This window comes from Phyllobates terribilis, unplaced genomic scaffold (assembly GCF_046119375.1).
Source record: "Phyllobates terribilis strain yellow unplaced genomic scaffold, ASM4611937v1 Scaffold_4__5_contigs__length_816908805, whole genome shotgun sequence".
NCBI classification, from domain to species: Eukaryota; Metazoa; Chordata; class Amphibia; order Anura; family Dendrobatidae; genus Phyllobates; species Phyllobates terribilis.
The window spans coordinates 309,238,471-309,260,058 of NW_027362764.1; the positions used below are offsets into that span (position 1 = coordinate 309,238,471).

Consider the following 21,588-nt stretch of genomic DNA (forward strand, 5'->3'; position numbering starts at 1 on the left):
ATGCTCAATACTAGTTGCCATATCGTCATCTTTTTTTTTTTTTCTTTTGAAAAAATTCCCAACCCCTACTCTAACTCTAGCCCAACCCTAACCACAACCCTAACCCTTGCCCAACAAACCTACAAAGATTACTTCCATACAAAAACTCATTTAAATAGTTAATCTTTATTTGTATACTAAGAAATTATAAAAACAGGTAAAAAAGATATACTGCAGAATGAAAACAGCTGGTATAGAAAAACCTGTGTGTGTCACATGCATAGAATAAATTCAGATTAAATACCATATAAATATGTTCACTTATGTGCAGAGAGACATATATGCACACACATGCCCCCTTAATATATAGGTAAATATAAATAAACCAATATAAATACGACATAAGTAGAGAAAAAGCATGTATATTAATGGAGATTTTAACTCTGCTATGCAAAAGATCACTTGAACATTTTGCCTAGGTATTTTAATTTGGTAAACAAAAATGCAAGTGCAAGTGCTTCTTGGTAAAGCAGATAAATATATATGCACGTATGTGAGACAGTCCACACTATAGTCACCAAACATAGCCCTCTAACGTACGTTTCGCGTGTCTTGCTTCCTCAGAATGGGCGTATCCCTAGCCCAACCCTAACCCCAACCCGAGAGTTTATTTTTTACGTCGTTCCTCGTGCGGTATAAGTGATTAGACGACTTTATTCTTCGGGTCGGTGCGATTACAGTGATACCAGAATCATATGGGGTTTTTATGATTGACAGCTGTCACACACTAAAAGACGCATTTTGTTTGTAAAATCTAGTTTTTGCATCGCCATATTTTGAGAGCTATAATTTTTCCATATTTTGGCCGACAGTCATGTGACGTCTTGTTTTTTGCGGGATGAGTTGATGTTTTTTATTGGTGCCATTTTCAGGCACGTGCCATTTTTTGATTGCTTTCTATTCCGATTTTTAATAGGCAGAATAAACAAAAACCAACAATTCAGGAATTGTTTTTCTTTAAATTTTTTTTATTCTGCTCCACTTGTGGTAAAATTGATAAGGTAGCTTTATTCTTCGGGTCAGTACGTTTACAGCGGTACCACATTTATATAGTTTTTCTATGTTTTGCCGCTTTTACGTAATAAAAACTATTTTATAGAAAAAAAATTTGTTTGCATTGCTTTATTCTAAGAGCTATAACTTTTTTATTTTTCAGCTGATGGAGCTGTATGGCGGCTCGTTTTTTTGCGGGACGAGATGACGTTTTCAGCGGTACCATTTTTATTTATATTCGTCTTTTTGATCGCGTGTTAATCCATTTTTTATTTGGCGGTGTGATGATAAAGCATTATTTTTTGCTTTATTTTTAATTTATTTTTTTTACCGTGTTCACTGAAGGGGTTAACTAGTGGGACAGTTTTATAGGTCTGGTCCTTCCGGACGCAGCGATACAAAATATGTGTACTTTTATTGTTTGTTTTCATAATATTTATTGATGGGTACATTATATTTTTATTTTTGGTGGATTATTTGTTTTATTTTTATATTTTTTCAAATTTTTTTTTTTTTTCCACTTTGACAGTTTTTATACTTTTATACTTTGTCCCACTCTGGGACTTTCACTTTTTTTATTCTGATCGCCTGTATAGCACAGGAATGGAGCACCATACCTGTGCTATGCAGGCTGTCAGCGCTGCACAGGGAGAAGATAGTTTGATCATGCACTGCGCATGACCAAAAAATCTTCCTGCTGTCTGATGACCCGGATGTTGTCATGACGACATCGGATAGTCATGGCAACACCCGGAAAGCCGCATCAGACAGCGCTGGAGGCCGGAAGAGGAGGGGAGTATCCCGATCACCTCCCCTTAGCCACCCCAATGCTGCGATTGACTTAGATCGCAGCATTGCGGGGGTTAATGTGCCAGGAGCTGTGCGGCACCGCTCCCTGCACATAGCACCGGGTGTCACCTGTGACAATCAGCTGACACCTGGTGGCGATCGCGCTGGCACAGCCTGTGTGCGGGTGCGATCGCAAAGACGTACTAATACGTATCAGGCTCTTAAAGCCCAGGGCGCAGATACGTATTAATACGTCTTTAAAGGGGTTAAAGTTTGAAAATTGTTCATTTTTCAATATTTTCACCAAAATTCCAATATTTTTCCAAATAAACGCAAAACATATAGACCTAAATTTACCACTAACATAAAGTTCAATGTATCATGAAAAAAAAGCAATCTTAGAATCTCTAGAATATGTTGAAGCATTCCAGAATTATTATTATAAAGTGACACTGGTCAGATATAATAAAAAATTGGGCTTGGTCATTAAGGTCTAAATTGGCTCTGTCACTAAGGTTTTAAAAGAGGATTTAATTGATATCACCTGATCATCTCCCAGCTCTTTTTTTTTCTATTTTTTAAATTGTCCACACATGTCCCTGTTTTTGAATAATCCGACACGCCCCTAGTAAATGTCCGTGTGTTGTTCCCGCCATCTCTCGCTGAACTTCTCATGGTTGACAATTTCATCTCAACATTAAGCATCATTAACATTATCATTAACATGATTAACATTAAGCATCATTTGGTGAAGATAATTATGAATATAATGTAAGTTATGCATATTCCTTGAAATGTGATTTGGCTGTAAAATTTACATAAAGAGACTATTATTAATCATCATTGGATGTATTATCTTAGTTGTTGAAGTGAAATATTTAGAAATTTTGCATATATTTTTCTGTCTTTGAATCTGAAAAATTACCTCCACTTAGAGATTGACTATCTTAATGTTCTTGTACCAAACTCCCATCTCCCCAAGGGTAAAATATATAATGTTTCGACTGTTTTCTTTTTTTGTTGGTAAAAAAGATGGTGGTCTTAGACCACGCATTGACAGTCGTGAACTTTACTGTAAAGAATTCATATCCCATGGCACTCATTCCTGATCTCTGTAACCAGCTGTTGATTGCCCGTTGGTTCCCGAAACTTGGTGTCAGGGGTGTTTTTCTAGTTTAAGAAGTAAATTTATTGGTTTATATCTTGTCCACTAAATGTTTTTGAATGGTCCCCTCTAAGGTCTATGCTATTAAGGATGGGTGCATCCCAAATCTCTGAAGCCTTGAAAGTGTTTCCTTGATTTATTAAAAAGGTTTCCGAGATTGAAAAAACAGTGACTAAATTGTGTAAGAAGGGGGTAGATGATAACTGGAAGCCTTTTCAACTCAGTAAGGCTAAAGGCCCCGTCACACTTAGCGACGCTGCAGCGATCCCGACAACGATACGACCTGTCAGGGATCATTGCTGCGTCGCTATGTGGTTGCTGGTGAGCTGTCAAACAGGCAGGCTCACCAACGATCAGGGGAGCAGCGACATCGTGGAAAGAATCTTTCCACGATGTCCTGCTCCTGGTTACCAGCCTGCTGAAGCAGGAGCAGGCTGGTAACTATGGTAAACATCGGATTACTAGGGGCACACGCGCACCTAGTAACCCGTTGTTTATCATGGTTACCACTCTGCTACAGTGAGCGGGACGTTACCGCTCACTTTAGGAGGCTCGTAACCATGATAAACAGCGGGTTACTAGGTGCGCGTGTGCCCCTAGTAACCCGATGTTTATCATGGTTACCAGCCTGATCGCTGCTCCCGCTGGTCACACACAGCGATGTGTGCTGACCAGCGGGAGGGCAACGACCAAAAAAAGATCCAGGACATTCTGCAGCGATTAGCGACCTCACAGCAGGGGCCTGATCGCTGCAAAGTGTCACACATAGCGACATCGCTGGTGAGGTCGCTGTTGCGTCACCAAAACCGTGACTCAGCAGCGATCTCGCTATGTGAGACGGGGGCTTAAGTGCCCACGATGCAGAAATGCTGCATACTTTTTCCGCATCTCCCTGGCTGGAAAAACGCATGCAGATTTTACATGCGTTTTTCCTGCCAGGTGGAAGTGTTTGTCAAGTGTTTTTGCATGCGGGTTATCAAGCCCTTTTCCAAGCGATTTTATTATCACTTGGAAAAGTGCTTGACAACTTGGTCACACTATATAAATCCATGCAACCGGCATGGATTTATATAGTGTGACCAAGTAATAGTTAAAAAAAAGAAAAATTAATAAGAATGCTAAAAAATAAAGATTATACTTACCTTCCGATGGCCTCCAGTATTTTCTTATATTTCAAATTATTTTTTTTAACAGGTTCTATGGTACCTGGGTCTGGAGGAGAGTCTACTCTTCTCCAAACCCGGGTACCATCCGCACATAGAATCGCATATTATCCGGATGTGCAAATGTGCTGACACGGATAATATGTGTTTCAATGCAAGTCAATGGCAGCAATTACGCTGCGTGTCCGCAAAGGTAATAGACATGCTGCATATTTTTCCGCAATGATAATCATTGCGGACCATGGGGCACGTATTACCAAGCGTTTTTTAAGCGTTTTCCCTGCGGAAATTCCACGGCAAAAGATTGCATCTGATCCTGTATCAGTTTAGCCTGTTCTAGTGCAAAGAGCTCATGTTGAGCACCGCAGTGATCACATGCAGGGTGTCCGCTCTTTGTGAAAGCTTAGACCTTGCAGCACCGCCCACGATCTGTGCTAGCACCAATCACAGGTGTTTAACCCCTCTGATGCTGCTGTCACTCTTGACAGCGGCATCACTGAGGGAGTGGGCTCCTTCTATGATTCCATCAGCACAGCTCTGTGTGATCGCGTTCTGCTGACGGTCTCCATGGTGACCCCTCTTACCAAGCTGGCCCTGGGGCCTTCAGGAAGGTGGCTGTCCGCTACTGCTCACAGACCAGGAGGTGAGATGCCTCCTTCCTGCCTATCAAATGCTGCTCTGATGCTCTGCAGTGCAGATTATCAGATCTCTGATCTGACATTGTAAAGTTGATGTCCCATCCTGGGACAATGTGAAAAAGTAAAAAATCTTAATAAAAATTGTAAAAAATATTTAAAAGAAACCTTACAAAATAAAAAACCAAAAAAAGGAAAAAATATTTATCCAATAAATTTATCTGTGTAAAAAAATATAAACAAAAAAGTACACAAATTTGGTATCGCCGCACTTGTAAAAACCCAACCTATAAAACTGTCACACTCTAGCTCACTCCTTCCGTGAACACAGTAAAAAAAAAAAAAGAAAAACAATGCAAAATACGATGCTTTATCATAATGCTGCCGAATGAAAAGTGGAATAAAATGCGATAAGACGCATGTCAATAAAAATAGTACCACAAAAAGCAAGCCGCCATACAGCTCCGTCAGCAGAAAAATAAGTTACATCCCTCAGAATAAAGCAAAAATAACTTTTCTATTTAACCTTCGTCCGGCTGAGTACGTACAATTGTAACTATTCCGTTTTAAAATTGCAATAACTTTTTTTCGAAAAGCCGTAGAGGGCTGAAATTTCATGACATCTCTGCAGTTTTGGTCCAGAATATATTGGCCAAATTTCAATTAAATATCTCCACCCCCTTCCGAGATAAGGGGTCGAGATATTTTTGCATCCATAACAAGCTGCATAGGTACAAATGTACCCTCATATATTTTGAATGAAGATGATGCAAGGAAAAAAGAATATTTTTTTAATGATAATGCTATTTTATTATAAACAAGTAAAAAAACTGTTCATTTACATTATAAAAGAAAATGTAAGAAACTTTTTTTTATTGATTTTCTTCGCAAGTAATGCATGTTGTCTTTGCTACTGAGTGTTCATCGCAAATGGGTTTCACACAAACCACACAAGACTTTCAAGTCTTACGTTGTTTTCGCCTCAGGTCTCGGCAGACATAGCAACTACCAACAACAGGGGAGGGTCCACGACTACCATGAGGTATTTGAGGGCCAGCTGCTGCTTGCGATGCTGCCAGAATGCATCGTCCAAGCACCATTTCTACTGCACCTCGAAGAAAATGGTTTCTCATCATCATTCGGTTTGTACTACGATCTTCAATTGCAGGCATACACAGCTGATTTGCGAGATCTTTCAGGAACTTTCTTCGTTGATCCTTTGTCCTGAAGCTTGGATTGTGTTCTCTGTAGATTATGTAGGATGCTAACCCAGTGACGTCAATCATATTGTAGAAAAATGCCAGAGGCCAACATAATGTTCGTCGTTTCACAGTGTACTCTCCCAACATTTTATCCATAACATCAACTCCACCTTTTGTTTTGTTGTAGTATTTTATTATCTCTGGCTTGGCTGCTAGTGTCTCTTCAACTTCTCCCATCATGTGCATAGATGATAGAAGCACGACTGATTTGTTCTTCTTTGGTACATATGAACAGACTGTTGCATCATGATTGTAGGCAAAATTTGTCGAGTTTACAGGCCTTTCTTTGGCAGGCTGCATGTTGCTAGGTAGGAACCTTTTGTTTTTTTCTCACTGTACCAACTAGTGTCATGTTCCAGGAGTTCAATACCTTAGCTAGTTCCATGGTTGAAGAAGTTATCGGTGGTGACATTTCTTCCAGAGCCTTTATACGAGCTCACTAGGTCCAATACTGTTCGTTCACCAATGTTTACTTGTCGAGGACCATCAGTTGGTTTCCCAGTGTAGAGCTGACTTTGTAATGGGTAGGCGTTTGGCGAGTCACAAGCCCAGAAAATCTTTATGCCATATTTAGCTGGTTTTGAAGGTATATACTGGGTAAATTTAGTATGGCCTCTAAATGGAAATAATTGCTCGTCGACGGTGATACAATTATATGGCTTGTAGGCTCTCTCCAGATTTCTGTTCAGCATTTTCCAGATGTCCCGTATTGATGCAGCTTTATCTGTTTGCACACGTTCTGCACGTGTATTTTCGTTGTCAAATCTGATAAATCTGAGTATCATCTTGAATCGGTCACGAGACATGGCTGCACGTATAAGAGGCAGAGCAGCAACATTCCACATTTCCTCCAGATTCTCTTTGCTGCTGGTGTGCACAGAGACAACAATCAGTATGCCCAAAAATGCATGGAGTTCAGTTTCAGTAAATTGCTTGAATGTTTTTTGTGGTGGCCGTTCAGAAGAATCAGGAAAACGTTGTACCAGTTCGTTGTTGTAAGTATCACAAACTCTCTTGGCCTTTCGATTCGTTTCTCGTAATATGATGTCACACATCTCGGGAGTCATGATTGACTTGAATAGCTCTTTTGCTGTATACAGGTTGCTGATTGCTGCAGGGCCACCTCTTTGTCGTAGGTAGTGTTGAGCATTCCGATACTGAAATATCGGGTATCGGCCGATATTCGCGGTATCGGAATTCCGATACTTAATTCCGATACTTTTACAATATCGAATACCGGAATCGGAAGTTCCCATAATGCCTGCGCTCTGCAGTGTCTCTGAAGGATGACAAGCTGGATGGCAGCGCTCAGCTGCGATCCAGCCTGTTATCAGAATGCCATCCCAGCGTGAGAGAATTCTCCTGATTGTTTAAAAGGCGGGCGGTAAAAAGCCGCCGGCTTTTAAACAATCACACAGCCCCATACTGCTTCCCCACAGCCTCCCACCCCAATCCTCCGCTCCCCTCACCACCTCCCATCCCGATCGTAAGTTAGGACCGGGCGGGGAGCACAGCACCAAGGAGCGGGGAGCGAAGGACTCGGGCGGGGAAGCCGGCAGTGAAAAGACTTCACCGCCGGCTTTCCCGTTCTGTGCTGCGCTTTCCCGCCGGTTATTTCAAATGAACAGCTGAGGTATCAGGTGATGCTGATCAGCTGTTAATTTGAAGTCGCCGCAGTGCCCTCAGAGGGTTCATGTGAGTTCATGCTTGACTGCATGAACTCACATGAACTTTCCCACGGCCGCACAGGTCAGCCACACCTCGCAGACCATCAGCCCGTCATGATTAGTGTCTGTGCGGTGTCTGTGCGATGTCTGCGAGTGTGTGCGGTGTCTGTGCGATGTCTGCGGGTGTGTGCGCGGTGTCTGTGCGATGTCTGCGCGGGTGTGCGCGGTGTCTGTGCGATGTCTAGGGGGTGTGTGCGTGCAGGCAGACATAGGCCGATGTGACACTACTACTCCCATCGGCCTATGTCTGTCCCCCGTCCACTCGTGCCAGCAGGATCAGCTCGATGGGAGCAGTAGTTCCCATCAGCCTGATCCTGCTATTTAAATTGCCCTACTGTGTCCCCAATAAATTTTAAATACATGTCATTGGTGGCCAGTGGTTACCTACAATAAATTAGTTCATACATTACCTGTCCCCGCCGATCGCCACCTAAAATAAAGTAAAAAATAAAAAAATACACCTGTACTCACCTAGACACCTAATTCCCCGAAGCCATCGATCTCCTGTAATAAAATCTAAAATAATAAACCACAACCTTATCCTTACCCCTCCATAGTAGTCCACGAGTGTCCCACGATGATCTCCAGTTTAGAGCAGCCACATGGAATGTGACCGCTCTGAACCGCTGCCGCCGCTAGAATGACGGGGCCGTAAAGCAGCCCCGTCATTGCATAAGCGGGTTCGCCGGAGTTCAGGCAGCGCTGCTCCGGTTAGCTCCTTTACGGCCCTGCTGTATCGTGAGAAATTCCCACGGTACAGCAGTGCCGTAAAGGAGGTCTCCGGAGCTGCGCTGCCTGAATGCACTCCGGTGACCTCAGTCAGTGGCTCCCGCTGCCGGGAGCGGACGTGTTCCCGGCAGTGTGAGCTTACAGCAGCCATGCACAGCTGTCACCATCTCCAGATGTGACAGCTGTGCATGGGAGATCAGCGCAGGAACGTGGACAGGTAACTATTTTTTTTAGTAAACTAAGAATTAAATAAAATGGTGTATTTTATTCCAAATTATTTTTTTCTGGGTGTAGTGTGTGTTTTTCTTTTTAACACTTTGTAGATTAGTAATGGGGGTGTCTTATAGACGCCCATCATTACTAACCTGGGCTTCATGGCAGCTGGCGCTGACATGAACCCCAACCCTATTACCCCCTGCCACCGCACCAGGGCAGCGTGGAAGAGCGAGGCTAAGTGCCAGAATTGGCGCATCCTATGGATGCGCCATTTCTGGGGCGGCTAACGGCTGGTGTTTTTAGCCTGGGAGGGGGCCAATATTCATGGCACCCTTCCTGGGCTATTAATATCAGCCCCCAACTGTCTGCCTAGCCTTTGCTAGCTATTAAATAGGGGGTACCCCACGTCATTTTTTTTTGGGGGGTGTCTCCCATTTTAATAGCTAGTAAAGGCTAGGTATTCAGCTGGGGGCTGATATTAGTAGCCTGGGAAGCTCCGTGGGTATTACCCCCTTCCCAGGCTTCAAACATCTGCCCCAGCCGTCGGCTAAACCTCCGCTAGAGACTAAAATTATGGGGGATCCCACGCCAATTTTTTTTTAAATAAATCCTTTATTTTAACACTAAATGACATTTGAGGAGTTAATAAAGATGCAGTCCCTAAATTATTTATTTTTTAATTAATAAAGATGCAGTCCCTAAATTATTATTTATTTTTTAATTAATTTTTCCCAAAAGTTTTGACGTGGGCTTTGCCATATTTTTGTATGCCAGCTAGGTACAGCATCCAGCTTCTATGAACGCGCCATTTTCCGGGGTGGCTGCGGACTGCAATTTGCAGCGGGGGGGGGGGGGCAGAAAGCTTGGGCCTCCCTGCGCTGCAGATTCCTTCCCCCAGCTGCCTAGTTGTACCTGGCTGGACACAAAAATAGGGCGAAGCCCCACGTCAATTTTTTTTAAATTATTTCAGGAAATTCATGAAATAATTAAAAAAAATTGATGTGGGGCTTCGCCCTATATTTGTGTCCAGCCAGGTACAGCAGGCTGGAACGGGCTGCCCCCAACCACCAGCTGCCTATTTGTACCTGGCCGGACACAACAATATAGGGAAGCCCTTTTTTTTTTTTTTAATTATTTCATGAATTTCATGAAATAATTAAAAAAAAAAATACGTGGGGCTTCGCCCTATTTTTGTGTCCAGCCAGGTACAACTAGGCAGCTGGGGGCTGGAATCTGCAGCGCAGGGAGGCCCAAGCTTTCTGGGCCCCCCCCCCCCCCGCTGCAAATTGCAGTCCGCAGCCACCCCGGAAAATGGCGTGTTCATAGAAGCGCCATCTTCTGGCGCTGTACCCAACTCATCCAGGGCCCTGGTGCGGTGGCTCACTGGGTAATAAAGGGGTTAAGGCCAGCTTGGCATTATCAGCTGGCCCTAAGCCCGAAATTCATGGGGCACGCCAATATTAGACATGACCGCCATGAATTTCTAGTAAAGTATTTAAAAAAAAAAAACACAACACCCAGAATAAAGTCCTTTAATTGAAATAAACACACAATTCTTTATTGTTCTAAATTAAACCATACTTACCATCACGCCCATTCCAGCTGAAGCCAACGATCTCCTGCAATAAATGAAAAATAATAAACCAACATCATCCTTACCTTTCCATGGTTCCCAGGACAGCTTCAGCTCTGCTACATCGAGATGACAGGCTGGACCGCAGCAGAAAGCTGCCATCCAGCCTGTCATCCCGCAGACACTGAGAAGCGCAGGCATGCTTGCGCTCCTCAGTGTCAGGCTGTGACGGCATCCAGATGAGCCGAGTCTCTCTCAGTCACCGCATGCGCAGGAGAATTCTCCCACGCTGTCAGTGACGTGCATGAGGTGAGCTGAGTTCATTGTCGGCTCATCTGGATGCCGGCACAGCCAGACACTGAGGAACGCAAGCATGCCTGCGCTTCTCAGTGTCTGCGGGATGACAGGCTGGATGGCAGCGTTCTGCTGCGGTCCAGCCTGTCATCTCGATGTAGCAGAGCTGAAGCTGTCCTGGGAACCATGGAAAGGTAAGGATGATGTTGCTTTATTATTTTATTTTTATTGCAGGAGATCGTTGGCTTCAGCTGGAATGGGCGTGACGGTAAGTATGGTTTAATTTAGAACAATAAAGAATTGTGTGTTTATTTCAATTAAAGGATTTTATTCTGGGTGTTTGTGTTTTTTTTAACTTTGACTATGGGGTTAGTAATGGGGGTGTCTTATAGACGCCTCTCCATTACTAACCTGGGCTTGATGTCAGCTAGCATTATAAGCTGACATCAACCCCAACCCTATTACCCCACTGCCACCGCTACAGGGCAGTGGGAAGAGCGAGGCTAAGTGCCAGAATTGGCGCATCCTATGGATGCGCCATTTCTGGGGCGGCTGACGGCTGGTGTTTCTAGCCTGGGAGGGGGCCAATATTCATGGCACCCTTCCTGGGCTATTAATATCAGCCCCCAGCTGTCTGCCTAGCCTTTGCTAGCTATTAAAATAGGGGGGACCCCACATAATTTTTTTGGGGGGGTCCCCCATTTTAATAGCTAGTAAAGGCTAGGTATTCAGCTGGGGGCTGATATTAGTAGCCTGGGATGCTCCGTGGGTATTACCCCCTTCCCAGGCTTCAAACATTTGCCCCAGCCGTCTGCTTAACATCCGCTAGAGACTAAAATTACGGGGAACCCCCACGCCAATTTTTTTTTTAATAAATCCTTTATTTTAACACTAAATGACAAGTACAGTAAGCAACACTGTCACTGTACTTATTATATATGTGACTGACATGTTTCTATCTATCTAATCTATGTGTGAAGCTCTATTCTTTCTGTTATAAATTGTCGGGTACAGGTGTATGCCGCTGCTGAATTGCCGGCTTTTCATGTTTCACTGTGAGCACTGTTCCCATTGATTTAGGCAACCACCTCCCCCAATACATTCTACATTATTGTTAGTTGTTTTCCTTCATGTAGAATTAACCTACAAGGAAAGAAAGGGTTTATTTTCATTCCGATATTTGTGTCCCATTGACTTGTATTGGTTTCCAGTATCGGAATCGGCGATATCCGATACTTTTTGGGTATCGGCCCGATCCAATCCGATCCGATATTTCCTGATATCGGCAGGTATCGCTCAACACTAGTCGTAGGACATTACGAGATTTTGTTTGTGCATTTGGCAGTGGATCACTACACCATTGAGTTTTATCATTAGCAGTCCAAATGTCGCCTGCACTTTGAGGCACAGACTCATCCTCAACACTTTCGTCTGAGTCGTATTCTTTTTCCTGCTCTATGACCATTTCTTGTTCAATGTCTGAATCTTCTTCAGTAACATCCACTTGTGGTACATAGTTTTCATCATCAGATGCAACATATGGTTCTTCCTCATGCTCAGAATCAGATTCTTCTAGCATTCGCATTATTTCGTCAGATGTAAATCTGTAAATATGAAAATTAAATAATTTTCAGAAATACTACACAATACTACATTATTGGCTTTTCACAAAATGATACTAACCTGCAAACACGTTTTCTTGGATTATGGCGGAAACTAGATCCAGCATCACTATCACTCATGATGACTTGGTAGATGAATTTTTGCTTCGTAATTTAGTTCAGTAACACATGGCAAGTAGAATGAAACTCGATTCTAAAGTGCAGATAAAAAAGTAAATTATTTCTAGTGATAATTATTTATAAATGTCATTTATATATTATGTAAACCGTATACGGTTTCAGAATTTTCATTCCATCTTCGACTGTATTTTCGACCAATAGGAAAATTGTAACAGAGCCACCATCTTTACTTTGTGCTGAATATAAGTAAAACAATATGTAGATACTAATTATTATCCATTTTTCGTATAAAAATCATACCTATAGTGATAAGTTTCATACAAAATATATGTAAGCCAAGTCCAGGCTCAAAGACAATTTCTGACTGTTCTGTCACCACATAAGGCTAATGAAGGTATAACTGGCTGTTAGATGCTGTGAGACTTTCCTACCTTTGTATCCAAGAAATTGAAGATTTCACAAGCCTAGAAATGTGTGTGCTCACAGCAATGAGATGAACAGCAAAATGGCTACTGAGAGGAGGGACGCAGGAAGAGAAGTAGAAGCCACTCCCAGTTTGAATCAACTTAATTGACAGCAACATAAGTGAGCAGTAACAACACTGGCCAATACATATCAGCATAACATTTGTAGCTGAATGAACTTTAGTTTCTGAAACCAAGTAAAGGAAAAGTCTTCCCACAGTGGAGGTATATATGAAGGTACAATTGTACCTCTGCAGCCGGTTAACGTTGTAAAATTATACAGCCTGACGAAGGTTAATAGTTTTTATTGTGTAAAAGCGCCAAAACATAAAAAAAGATATAAATGTGGTATCACTGTATTCGTTCTGACCCGAAGAATAAAGCTGCTGTCACGGAAGATGTGGGAAAGATTAAGTGCAACACGAAGGGAAGAGGGGGAGGAAGCCCAAACACTAGGCAAAGAGGGAGTGGAGACCCCTAGGCTGATCTAATATCACCCTGCCTACCCTATGGTCCCTAAAGGCTCCACACCTATAGCCGAGTGGGAACCTAAGCCCTGAATGTCCCTAGAGCTTAGCCCTAGTTAGAGAGGGGACAGGGTAAGCACTAGTCAGGCCCCACTACAAACTAAAGACAACAAGGTAGACAAACAAAGGGGGATGCACTTAGCTTGAGCAGACACCAGATAGATAACGCTAACTGTCCTCCAAGAGCATCACAGAAGAAACTAGCTGACTGCTAGAGCTCCAGTCCTGTACAAAGAACTATCACCGGCGACTCTCTGGAGAAACAGACTATTTAACTACCCACCAAGGGTGTGTCAATCAGCAGCAGAAGGTGGAGGTCGCTGCTGGGTCCTAAAGGCAGAAGGATATAACAATACTACAGAGAAGAGGGAATCAAGAAGGCTTCTGCAATGCCAAACACAGTGACCTTCTACAGCCGGCTTTAGAGCGACTGTCTGTCACTCCTGACTCACCCGTGACAGCTACCTTATCAATTTTACTACACGCGGAACGACATAAAAAAAAATCCCCAAAAAACAATTCCTCAATTGCTAGTTTTTGTTAATTCTGCTTCCCAAAAATAGAAAGTGATCAAAAGATGTCATTTACCCGAAAATGGTACCAATAAAAACGTCAACTCATCCCGCAACAAAAAAGCCATCACATGACTGTGCAGAAGTATGGAAAAATTATAGCTCTCAAAATATGGCGATGCAAAAACCTGTTTTTACAACAAAAAATCATCTTTTAGTGTGTGACTGCTGCCAATCATAAAAACCCGATATGAATTTGGTATCACTGTAATCGCACCAACCCGAATAATGAAGTTGCCTAATCACTTATACCGCATGAGGAGCGAGGTAAAAAATAAATAAAACTAGTTCTTCACCTGCTGTTGATTTTGTTCATTCTGCCTCCCAAACATCACAATAAGTCTCAGCTCACATTTATCCTGTGCTCTACGTAAATTTCTGAAATTTGTGATTCAAATGGAACCCCCGGAGGAAGATTCCCTATAGTGAGGCAGATGGAGGCACTGTGGACGCCGTGTGAATTGTGATCTGGCGGTGTCCGTCCTTTCATTAGGCTTACATAAAAGTGCCATTGGCCACAGTTTTGTGCACTCCTGAAAAGAAGGACGATGCTGAACAAAGGCCAGACGGAGTCCAGAGTAACTCTGCTGCCTCATTATAGTGAACGGATCCCTCTGGGGTTTCATTTGAATCACATCACTTGGAGATTTCGATGGAAACCCCGACATACGTGCTCAGCATATAACGCTGGATTAATCTGTTCCAAAATGTTATGTAAAATGTTCCCAATAAACGCTTCAACTCCATTCACAAAAAAAGCAAGTCCCCACTCAGGCCCCTCGGTTATCGAAAATATAGGGGGCTTCCACATTACTGGTAGCACAAAGGCTCTGAAAAACTAAATGGCTCCTCGCCGTCCAAAAGAAATCCAGCTAATTTTGCGCTCTCAAATCCAAATGTCCCTCTCCCTTCTGAGCCCCAGTGTGCCTAAACAGCAGTTAACGTCCACATGTTTTGCATTTCTGAAGCGATGAGAACACACCTAATTTACGGGTGTGTGACACCAGAAGCATGAGCTGGGCACAACGTACTAGTGACTACAACGGCTGTTTGCAATCTTAACTTAGCAACATAATATAATAATAATAATATTTTTATTTATATAGCGCCAACATATTCCGCAGCGCTTTACAATTCAGACAATTTACAGACAATATGGGAGCTGTCCCCATCGGGGCTCACAATCTACATTCCCTATCAGTATGTCTTTGGAGTGTGGGAGGAAAATGGAGATCCCGGAGGAAACCCACGTAAACACGGGTAGAACATACAAACTCCTTGCAGATGATGTCCTTGGTGGGATATGAATCCAGGACCCCACGCTGCAAGGCTGCTGTGATATCCACTGAGCCCCCGTGTTGACATCCACTGTTGCTCGTTTCTGGAAAACACCCATGAAATCAAAACCGTCACTGCACCTGTGGATAAATTCACAAAGGGGTATAATTTCCAAAATGAGGTCACTTGAAGGGGATTCTGCTCTTCTATCACGTAGGGGCTCTGTATATGGAGTCCGCAAATTCTAATAAAATCTGCTCTGTCCCCCCGAGTCTCGCCGTATGGCTAAGCAGTACTGCACAGACACATAATGAGGTATTTCTACATTCAGCAGGAATTGTGGGATACATTTTGGTGCCATTTACACCTATTTCCCAGTGTGAAAATGTAAAATCTGGCCAAAACAAAACTTTGGTGGTAAAATTGCTAATTATTCCAGCTAATTTTAACTTCAAAAAGTCAAATGGCGCTCCTTCACTTCCAAGCCCTGCCGCGCACCCAAACAGTAGTTTTCCCCCACATATTGGGTATCTGCATATTCAGAAGAAATTGCACAACAAATTTTATGGTGCAGTTTATTCTTTTACCGTAGTGAAAATGCAAAATTTGTGACCAATAAAAACATTTGTTGAAAAATGTATTTTCTTTATTTTCACAGCTCCACGTCATAAACTTCTGTGAAGCACCTGGGGGTTCAAAGTGCTCACCACACATCTAGATATGTTCCCTGAGGGGTCTAGTTTCCAAAATGGTGTCACTTGTTAGGGGTTTCCACTGTTAAGGCACATCAGGGGCTCTCTAAACGCAACATGGCGTCCGCTAATTATGCCAGCAAATTTTACATTCAAGAAGTCAAATGGTGCCCGTTACTTTCCGAGCCTTGCCGCGCACCCAAACAGTGGTTTTCCCCTACATGTTGGGTATCAGTGTGCTTAGGAGAAATTGCACAACAAATTTTGGGGTTCATTTTCTCCTGTTACCCTTGTGAAAGAAAAAAAAATTAGGTCTAAAATAAACATTTTGTGAAAAAAAAGTTGTCTTTTTTTCTTCCTCATTCCAAAAATTCCTGTGAATCACCTGAAGGGTTAATAAACTTCTTGTATGTGGTTTCGAGCACAATGAGGGGTGTAGTTTTTATAATGGTGTCACGTTTGGGTATTTTCTGTCATAAAGGCCCCTCAAAGTCACTTCAAATGTGATGTGGTCCGTAAAAAAAAAATGGTTATGTAGATTTTGTTGTAAAAATGAGAAATTGCTGGTCAACCTTTCACTCTTATAACTTCCTAACAAAAAAATAGTTTCCAAAATTGTGCTGATGCAGACATGTGGGAAATGTTATTTATTAACTACTAGCTGTACCCGGCCATGCGTTGCTGTGGTTCAGTCTGGTTAAATGGAAAAGAAAGAAAAGAGAGTGCACGTTGCTTGTGGGTATACAATATTTTTCGTTGTTCCATTGTCTGTGTAGATATAGAGATTGTCTGGTTTGCCTTCTCGAGTACGCAACATAAAATTGTTTATGTGAGAAGCAATCCGTGTCTAGATTTAAACCGCACAATTCTATAGATTGGCTCTGAGCTTTGTTGATGGTGATTGCAAACACCAATCGAATTGGGAATTGCAATCTTTTGAATTGAAATGGCATATCTGTTGGAATCATAGGAATGTGAGGAATGAGGACATTGTCACCTTTTGAAAAGTCCTGTTAAGATTGTTGCTTCAACGACGTAGCTCATTAATTGTTTTATTACAAGACGTGTGCCGTTGCAAAGCTTTGGCTGGTTGATATTCCACAACATAATAATTGGCACGCCGATTTTCAATTGCAGTACGTGTGTTGGCATCCCTGCCAGATCGAGTGAATTCAAAAATTCTGTTGGATAATTAACCACTTCATCTACTTCCTCAACAGTGTAGATGGACTTGTATGTGACTGCCTCGCTTTGAATACTAAAGAGGTCAGTACTTGCTGTCTGGTGTCACAATGGAGCCGGTCATGTCAGGGATTGCTAGTTATGCAATTCCCTAGTACAGAGGGAATGTGACAGGAGGGGGCTCAGAGATGAAGGCAGGCAGAGGAGGAGGGGGTGATCCGCTTGACATGTCCCTGGCCGGTACTGGCCAGATCACAGCGCTGCTCCCTCCGGTGGCGCAGTGGGATTTGCAGTCACTCGCTATTGGCCCACTGCTGCGAGGCTTGGGCCCAGCCTAGAGCAGAGGCCGCTGGCTCGCCTCTCCGTGCAGCCACCCTCTCTCCTTCCCTCCCTCCCCCGCTTGTTGTTGCACAGTCGGAAATAAGACTCACCTGCTGGAGATGAAGAAGCAGCAGCGGTGCTGTAGAACAGAGGCGGCCGCCTCTCACTCTGTGGTGGTGATGAGCAGCAGTATCCTGGTATGCATGGCACCCCTCTGAGCCCCCATCCTGGTATGCATGGCACCCCTCTGAGCCCCCATCCTGGTATGCATGGCACCCCTCTGAGCCCCCATACTGGTATGCATGGCACCCCTCTGAGCCCCCATCCTGGTATGCATGGCACCCCTCTGAGCCCCCATCCTGGTATGCATGGCACCCCTCTGAGCCCCCATCCTGGTATGCATGGCACCCCTCTGAGCCCCCATCCTGGTAGGCATGGCACCCCTCTGAGCCCCCATCCTGGTAGGCATGGCATCCCTCTGAGCCCCCATCCTGGTAGGCATGGCATCCCTCTGAGCCCCCATCCTGGTAGGCATGGCATCCCTCTGAGCCCCCATCCTGGTAGGCATGGCACCCCTCTGAGCCCCCATCCTGGTAGGCATGGCACCCCTCTGAGCCCCCATCCTGGTAGGCATGGCACCCCTCTGAGCCCCCATCCTGGTAGGCATGGCACCCCTCTGAGCCCCCATCCTGGTAGGCATGGCACCCCTCTGAGCCACCATCCTGGTATGCATGGCACCCTTCTGAGCCCCCATCCTGGTATGTATGGCACCGTCTGAGCCCCCATCACGCTGCCTACAAAAAAAAAATATATATATATACACAATTCATGGAAGCGTGTAGTATGTACCTCATAGATCGAGTATATCTTTTAAATCACCATTATATATCATGAAATATTCAATACTACCATATTGTGGACTCAATATACTCCATCGTCAAATAGACACAGAAAACACAGAGAAAAATAGACGACATTGGAGCCTCCAAGTATGAAAAAATTACAGCAGATTTATTTTAAATACATGATCAGGTACACAGCAGGGGTAAGTGCAGAAAATCTGTGAGGCTAAAAAAAGAGAAATCCTCCCCACATAGCGACCTCCAAAATAGATCCTACATTACACATATATAGATATTGATTACAAAGGTATATATAGGGACAAAAGGAACATCACCATGGAGAAAAAAAAAAAAAAAGTAATGGGTAACATCGCCATATATATTCATGCAGCCAATATAGCAATATCGTCAGGGACGAAGGGAAGACCGAAACGCGCGTCGGGGCATCCCTGCTCCACGTGCGCACCATCCATACAGACTCCTGCATCTCTGACTGCCCAGCGACTGTCACGTGACGCTTGCCCGATATCCCTGACATGTATACAGTGGCTGTGCTGGGGACTATCCATGGGCTTAAGCTAACAAGTGGCTGGAGCAATTATCCAGTTATACCATCCAAGTAATGAGGACACTATAGTGGACATCCCATGTTCTAAACGAACCCAATAATGGTATTGAATCAATATAACTGATATTGCTATATTGGCTGCATGAATATATATGGAGATGTTACCCATTACTTTTTTTTTTTTTTTTTTCCATGGTGATGTTCCTTTTGTCCCTATATATACCTTTGTAATCAATATCTATATATGTGTAATGTAGGATCTATTTTGGAGGTCGCTATGTGGGGAGGATTTCTCTTTTTTTAGCCTCACAGATTTTCTGCACTTACCCCTGCTGATCATGTATTTAAAATAAATTTGCTGTAATTTTTTCATACTTGGAGGCTCCAATGTCGTCTATTTTTCTCTGTGTTTTCTACAAAAAAACAAAAACAAAAAAAAACACTCATTCTCACCTACTCTCTCCTCCAGCGCTGTCCCGCTCTGCTGCCGACACTCTCACTGTGTGAGCCGCGCATGACAGTGTGAGACGCTGTGCTGGAATAGTCACTGCTCCCCACGCCGGGACTCTGTGCATGGGGAGCAGTGACCATTCAGTCTGTTCAATAGCCGACACACTGTACCGCAGTCCGGCTCCTGCTGCCGCTTTGTGGTCAGTGTGCCTGCAATTAACCGGTTCCCGACCGCCCACTGTACATAAACGTCCGCGCTGCCTGGGCTCTGTGCGGCGCGGACGTTTAAAAACAATAGGTGGTCTCGCAGCGCTCAGGACCCCCAGGGTCCTGCAAGCGCTGCGATTCCGGTGCAGAGCGTTGGCTCTGACAGGGAACATCATCGGGACCTGATTGGATCAGGTCCCAGTGATGTTAACCCTTTGCTGTCTTCTATATGCTGCGATCTATAGTGATCGCGGCATATAGGAGACAGCAGGAGGAGAGGGGGTCGTCTTGCCTCCGAAGACCTCCGATTCCTTCCAGGACCTGGGGTTGCTATGGCAGCTGGAGGTCACATGACCGCCTCCAGCTCTGCCATATATGGTGTCCTGTCTGGCTCAGCCTGCAAGCTGAGCCAGACAGGAGACTCTGACTGAAACAGTGAAGATCTCATGTAATGTAATATATGTCTATTACATTACATGAGATCAGTGATCAGAAAAATAAAAATTAATGTCCCATACAGGGACTAAGTAAAAATGTAAAAAAAAAAAAAGTTTTTAAACTGTTAAAAAAAAAAATCACAAAATAAATAAAAATAAATAAAATATTAAACCAATAAATCCGTATATTTTTACAAAACCAAAAAAAGAACACATATTTGGTATCGCCGCGTCCAAAACAACCCGAGCTATAAAACTGTCACACTAACTCCTTCTGTGCACACCGTAATAAAAATAAATAAAAAACGGAGCAAAAAAAATATGCTTTTTCATCATATCGCCAAACAAAAAGTGGAAAAAAATGCGATCAAAAAGCAAAATAGAAAAAAAAATGGTACCGCTGAAAACGTCATCTTGTTCCGCAAAAAACAAGCCGCCATACAGCTTCATCAGTCGAAAAATAAAAAAGTTAGTGCTCAGAATAAAGCAATGCAAAAAAAAGAATTTTTTTCTATAAATATGTTTTATTGTGTAAAAGCGCCAAAACATAAAAAAATATGCAGTAAGTGTAGTATCGCTGTAAATGTACTGACCCGAAGAATAACGCTGCCTGATCACTTTTACCACACACAGAACGGCATAAAAAAAAACCCTCAAAGAACAATTACTGAATTGGTTTTTAATTTTACCTCCCAAAAATTCGGAATAGAAAGCGATCAAAAAATGTCACGTACCCAAAAATGGTACCAATAAAAATGTCAACTCGTCCCGCAAAAAACAAGCCATCACATGACTGTCGGCCGAAATATGGAAAAATTATAGCTCTCAAAATATGGTGATGCAAAAACTAGATTTTGCAAAAAAAAGCGTCTTTTAGTGTGTGACAACTGTCAGTCATAAAAACCCGATATAAATCTGGTATCTCTGTAATCGCACCGACCCGAAGAATAAAGTAATCTCATCACTTATACTGCACGAGGAGCGGCGTAAAAAATAAATAAAACCAATTCTTCACCTGCTACTGATTTGTTTATTATGTCTCCGAAAGATCGCAGTAAGGCTCTGCTCACATTTATCCTGCGCTCTGCGCTGAGCACTTACACCAGAGTTTCCGTGTAAATCTCTGAAATACGTGATTCAGCCAGAACCCATGACGGAAGATTCCCTGTAATGAGGCAGATATAGACCACTGTGGACGCCGTCTAGCCTGGGATCCCACGGTGTCATTTGTTTTAGGCGTGCATAAAAGTGCGGTTGGCCACAGTTTTGTGCACTTCTGAAAAAAAGAACACCGCTAAACAGAGGCCAGACGGAGTCCAGAGTAACTCTGCTGCCTCATTACAGTGAATGGATCCCGCAGGGGTTTCATCTGAATTATATAACTTGGAAATTTAGATGGAAACCCCGATGTAAGTGCTCAGCCTAGAGCGCCGGATAAATGTTACATAAAATGTTCCCAATAAAAGCTTCAACTCAGTCCTCAAAAAAAGCTAGTCCCCACTCAGGTCTGTCATCTGTTAAAAATATAAGGGACTTCCAAGTTACTGGTAGCAGAAAGGCTCTGGAAAAGCGAAATGGCCCTTGCCCCCCAAAAGAAATTCAGAAAATTTTGTGCTCCCAAATCCAAATGCCTATTCTACAATAATTTGTTCTCCAATTGTCAAATAGCACTCCGTCCCCCCCAGATCTCGCCGTATGGCTGAGCGGTACGATACAGCCAC

General features: G+C 43.3%; 1 protein-coding gene across 8 annotated transcripts in view; it reads left to right on the plus strand.

Moving 5' to 3' along the window:
- ATPSCKMT (ATP synthase c subunit lysine N-methyltransferase) overlaps window positions 1–21,588 on the plus strand; it is a 182,619-nt gene that overhangs the window by 22,925 nt on the left and 138,106 nt on the right. Inside the window, exon 2 of one of the 8 annotated variants that reach the window (XM_073678364.1) lies at window positions 5,771–5,926. The exons of 4 other annotated variants lie outside the window; for them this stretch is intronic. The gene's annotated coding sequence lies outside the window, so the exon portion shown is untranslated. Of the gene's footprint in view, window positions 1–1,231; window positions 1,252–5,770; window positions 5,927–16,501; window positions 16,596–17,540; window positions 17,561–21,588 lie in introns of those variants that run through there. 3 more of the 8 variants (XM_073678365.1, XM_073678363.1, XM_073678367.1) reach the window with 3 other exon arrangements.